Here is a 6,000-nt window from a genome sequence, read left to right as displayed (position 1 = left end):
TGAAAGTGGTGTGTTAAAGTCGCCGACAGTCACTGTGTTTCAATCTATGTATGGTTTCAGTGTAAGTAAAGTTTGCTTGATGAAGTTTGGAGCTCCGGGACTGGGTGTGTAAATATTTAGGATCGTTATGTCTTCCTGGAGGAAAGATCCCTTCAGTAGTATGTAGTAACCTTCTTTGTCTTTTCTTACTAATTTTGGTTTGAAGTCTATTTTATCTGATATGAGGATGGCAACTCCAGCCTGTTTATGGGGGCCGTTAGCTTGATAGAGTTTATTCCAACCTCTCACTTTCAAAAGATGCTTGTTTTTTGGGTAAGATGTGTCTTTTGAAGACAGCACAACGATGGCTCTTGCTTTTTGATCCAACTAGACAGCCTATGCCGTTTAATTGGAGAGTTGAGTCCATTGATATTGAGAGTTAGGATTGAGAGATATTTATTAGGTCCTACCATTTTTAAAAGCTTTTATTTGGGCCTGTGTCTTGACAGTTCTTGTGGTCCTTAGGTGGTATGCTGTTTAGGTGCCATTTCTTTCCCTATATTGTATTTATTTTGGTTTTCTATGTATAGGACATCTTTCAGAATTCTCTGTAGTGTTGGTTTTGTTGCGACATATTGTTGCAGCTTTTCCCTGGAATGGAATGTTTTTATTGTTCCCTCAGTTATGAATGAGAGCTTAGCTGGGTACAGTATTCTTGGTTGGTAGTTATTCGACTTAAGTGCATGACATATATGCTTGCAGTCACTTCTTGCTTGCATGGTCTCTGCTGAGTAATATGGGGTTATTCTGATTGGTTTCCTTTATAGGTTACTGAACCCTTTTCCCTGGCTGCCTTTAGGATCCTTTTTTTGGTTTCTACTGATCCAGTTCGGATTACGATGTGGCGGTGAGATGTTCTTTTCTAGTCAGGTCTGTTTGGGGTTCTAAAAGCTTCTTGTATCTGGATGGGTCTGCCCTTCTGGATATTTGGGAAATTCTCTGAGATGATTCCCTGAAGTATATTTCCCATACCATTGACCTCTTTCTCCAGACACTCCTCAATACCAATTAGCCTTAAATTAGGCTTCCTAATTGTATCTTGGACCTCCTGAAGCACTCTCTCATTTTTCCTAGATTTGGATTGACTCATTTTCTGTTCTTTCTCTATAATAACTAAATTATCTTCAGCCCCGGAAATTCTCTCCTCTGCATTGTCTAACCTGCTATCAAAGCTATCTACTTTATTTTTCATCTCCCTTGCTACTAATTGCTCATTTTTGATGCCTTGCATCTCTTCTTTTAGATCATGTATGGATTTCTTTAGCTCCTTGATTTCCATTTGAATGGTTAGCTCAGTAGCTTTATTTTCTTTGAACATTTGCTGGAGTTCGGTCACCTTTTTATTTGTGGATTCTATGAATTCACCCATCTTTCTTTGAACAGCCTTTATTATGGCTTCCTTTTCACTTATCACCTTGTTTATGGTTTCCTCTTGTTCAGCTATGGCTTCTTCCCTTATCTCTTTCTTTATATTTTCACATTTTTCATTAATGATGTTTATCAATTGCATTTGTACAGCACTTGGAAGACTTTCCTCTAGGTTTGCCAGTGACTGCTCCATTGGCTGTTTACATTGGGTGTGGTAGGTGGGAGATGTTGTTTCTTGATTTGACATGTTTCTTGAGTTTCTTGTTCTGCCCATTTGAAAATGGGAGCAAGATTAATACTAAACACGATTATAGTTTTTCAGATATAACCAACCTACACCTCTGTAGCTGGCAGACTCTAGATGTTCACAAGTTTTGATTGGTGTTATCACTTTTCTTTTTGTGCAGTTATGGACTAGTCTAATTATTCACTGATAAGCGATTTATATCCAAAACAATAAGCCTCTCAATCCAATCTCTATTGTCTTTATGTCCCTCTGAGCCTAGAGAATAATTAAACACCTAGATATACAATGTTGCTCAACAGCCATCAAGTGTAGATCCATGCAGTATAAGGGTTGAAAGAGGAGCAGAGGTCCAGAGATAGAAAAATAGAATGAGAGAGGTCAGGGGGTAAGTAGGTAGAGTATTTGAGTACAAAGTTTGGAAAGTATTAGAATAAAACTTATGTGTTGCTGCGCGACTAGCTCTTAGCCCAGCCAGTGGCCTCACAGTGGACCATGGGATGGATCTGCGAGCTTCCGTCTGAGCATGGTTGGCGGACGTTTTCCTGTGCTGCTTCCAGGGGCGGCCCCAAGCCAAGGGTCCGGGGATTGAGAGTTTCAGGAGCTCTCAGCAGGACCAGCAGGAGGCCCCTCTGTTCCCAGGGGCGGGGCCCAGCTGGGGGCAAGGGCTCCAAGGGTGGAGCTGCACCTTTTTGGTTCTCAGAAGGGGAGCTTGGCTGCTGGTCGGCCCTTCAGATCCCTCCTGTGTTTCCAGTGCTTTGTCAGAGTCTGTGACTGTGGGGGGGTCCCTCGGTGGTGTCTTGCTCAGGATTCCCAGCTGGAGGATGCCCCACTCGAGATTTGAGGGGGGGCAGATGTTGGCTCCTATTTACCCACACCCCCTGCCCACTGTTGTAAGGCAGGATCCGAAAGCCCTCCACTCTCCAGATCCAGTGACCTTGGTGAGGAGCCTGGTGGGTGGGTGGGAGCTGGGACAGCTCCGCCTCCCCTGGTGGGGTGCTGAGTCCTAGGGTCCGCTCGCTTGTCAGTCTCCAGTCAGAGGGTTGGGGATTGAGCCCATTGGGCGGGTGGGAGTTGGGACAACCCCGCCTCCTTTGGTGGGGTGCTGGGTCTTATGGGTAGCCCGCCTGTCAATCTCCAGTCAATGGCCTGAGGGAGGGGGCTGTTCAGAGGAGGGACAGGATTCTAAATTCCTTGCCCCCCTGCTCCCGCCGGTCTTTCTCAGGCAGTGTGTTGGGGTCTGAGTTAAGTTCTATTGCTTGGCACCCGCTCGGCTTTCCCCATGTGTTTGGGGATGCGCTGTATTACTCACGCCTCTGAGTCCATCTGCGGGTTCTCCACGGTGGTGGGGAGTCTTTCACTCCCCTCGGGTCTCCGCCACCGCCTGTGTTCTGCGTCTGGGTTCCGCTGCTTGCTGTTCTGGTTCCGCGTCTGGGTTCCGCTGCTTCCGCCTTTCTCTGGCCCTGTTCTGTGCTGGTTTCTGCAGCCATTGGGCTCCCAGCGTGGTGCCCTCCACTGCTGCTGCTTTTCGTGGATTAGAGCCGGTGCCCGCCCCCGCCGCGTGGAGCCGGCGCCCGCTCAAGCCGCTTTTCGTGTCTTGGTCAGGCACCAGCTGCCGTTTATGGCAGCTTTCCGCGGTTTTGGGAGAGAGGTGGGGGAGGGGTCCTCGCGTTCCGAATTCTTTGAGAAAGTTGGATGTGAGCTTTATCTGGATTTCTTTTCCGGTTTGAGTCCTTCTCCGTTGCTTTTTGAGTTTGTTGTTTTGGATTTCTTTGGCTCGTGGGACTCCCTGGTTCTCTCTTTTTGTCAGAGGAAGCTAGGCAGCGTCCCTATTGTCTCGGTGCCATCTTCCTTCTCGAACCAGAGTCTCTTATCTCCAATTAACCTCTAGAAAATTGAAAGTGGGGCTTGGCTCAAGGGTAGAGATGTAGCCTTGAGCTGAAGAGCTCAGGATTACAACGCCGAGGATGGGTACAAGCCCCATACCCATCAAAAAATAACAATCTTGCAAAATGAAAGGGTGGGGGCAAACGCAAACCACGTCAAGAAATACATTAAATTGTTGAGAAAATATTTAGGTTCTTCCCACCTATTTTAATAAAAAGCATCCATCAGTTATACAAGAAGGTTCCATTTCACATGTCCACATGAGAAGATGATGTAGCATGATCAAAATCAGCCCCACAAGAACTCTCTCATCTGTTCCTCTTCTGAAATCAATCTCAACAAGCTTCATTGTCCCATTTTCACACATGTACATAAAAAAGTATCAAGTCTTCCTTAAAGAAATAGAGATCTCTAACTTATCTGACAGCAAGTTCAAAATAACCATCTGAAAGACTTCCTAGGTGAGATCAGGAGTTTGGCCCAGTGGTAGCATGCTTGTCTACCATGCACAAAGACCCAGGTTTGATTCCTTGGTACCACATATATAGAAAATTGCCAGAAGTGGTGCTGAGTCTCAAGTGGTACAGCTCTAGCCTTGAGGAAGAGGCCTAAGGACAGTGCTCAGGCCCTGAGTTCAAACCCCATGACTGGAAAAAAAAGACCCACCGAGGGGCTGAATACAAGTACACACAAACATCAAGAAAATGATGCTTAAAAAAATAAGAGTAAAAATTTAGTCAGGCGCCTGTGTTTCACACCTGTAATTCTAGCTACTTGGGAGGCTGAGATCTCAAGATCATTATCTGAAGCCAGCCTAGACATCTCTCAGTGTAAATCAAGATACCAGGAAAATATTACAGGAAGAGGTAGGGAAAGCACTAGGTTCCTAGGCACAGGTCAAAACTTGTTAAGAAAAGATCCAGTATGACAAGAAACCAAAGATCACATCAAACTGAAGAGTTTCTGCATGGCCAACATGGCTAACAAGATATATAGAAAGCCCACAGAATGGGAGATTTTTACCAGCTATGCTTCAGACAAAAAGGGTCTCATATCTAACATTTTCTTAGTGCTCAAAAAATTAAACCCTTAAAAAAATCTTCAAATAAACTACCCATTTAATAAGGAGGTAAAAGAACTAAAAAGAGGCCAGGAGTTTGTCCTAGTGGTAAAATGCTTGCCAAACATGCACAAACATGCAGATTTGATTCCTCAGTGCCACATACATGGAAAAAACCAGAAGTGGTGCTGTGGCTCAAGGGTAGAGCTCTAGCTTTGAGAAAGCCCAAAGACAGTGCTCAGACCCCGAGTGCAAAGGCCAGGACTGGCAAAAAATTAAGAATTAAAGAGAGACTTCTCAGAAGAAGTAAGAATGTCCAATAGACACATGAAGAAATGTTCAACATCTCTTGCCATAAAAGAAATGAAAATAAAGACAACATTGAGATTCCACCTCACCCTAGTTAGATGGTTATTATCAAGAAATAACAATAACAGATTCTGTTGGGAATGTAGCCAAAATGAAACTCTGCTACACAGTTGGTGGGTATGTAAACTTGTTCAACCACTCTAGACAATAGTATGGAGGTTCCTCAAAATAATATGACCCAGCAGTCCTACTCCTGGTCATCTATCCAACTGGCCACATACAAATCCACCCTAAGGCTACCAGGGCAACCATATTGGTTCCAACATTGTTTGCCATAGCCAAGATGTGGAATCAACCCAGATGCCCTTCAATGGAGAAATGGATCAAGAAAATATGGTGCTTATATATACACAGTGGCATTCTATGCTTCCATCAGAAAGAATGACTTTGTGCCATTCATAATAAAATGGAAAGGCTTGTAACAAATTATATTCAGTGAAGTAAGCGAGATCCAATGAAACATGGGTTGCATGGTTTCCACCATTTTTAATCATTAGAATGTGCCTATAAGTCTACAAGTAAACACACTGGATGATAAAAACAAAGACACATTTGAACATGATAAATGTACAGGACTATACACATTCACACAGTGAGACCAAAGAAGGATATTCTTAGGAGAGGATCTCAAAGGCTCAATAGCTCTGTGCATACAGTCATATAAAATGATATTTATAGACATGAACTCCAAAAAATGGAGACGAAAGGGTTTTTTTGTCTTTGTTTTCTATCTGTTGCTATTTTTGTTTTCTGTGCCTTTTGTCTTGCTTATAAGTTTACCTGTTTGCAAAGGGTAAGCGGGAAGCACTAAAATGGTAGGACAAAAGATGAACTAATTCAGCAGTGATACTCACTACACACTATGCTGAAAATGAACTCTACAACTTGTGGAGGGTGGGGAGGAAAGGGAAGGGTTTATGTTGTCCAAAAAGAAAGGTGTTCATTACCTGACTTACCTAACTGTAACCTCTCCATACATGACCTTTACAATAACAATTTTTTAAACATGAATGACATGGTCAGCGACGGGAGA

The sequence above is a fragment of the Megascapheus bottae genome, chromosome 1, assembly GCF_031878675.1.
Source record: "Megascapheus bottae isolate mThoBot1 chromosome 1, mThoBot2.hap1, whole genome shotgun sequence".
NCBI lineage: Eukaryota > Metazoa > Chordata > Mammalia > Rodentia > Geomyidae > Megascapheus > Megascapheus bottae.
This window is presented reverse-complemented; position numbering follows the sequence as displayed.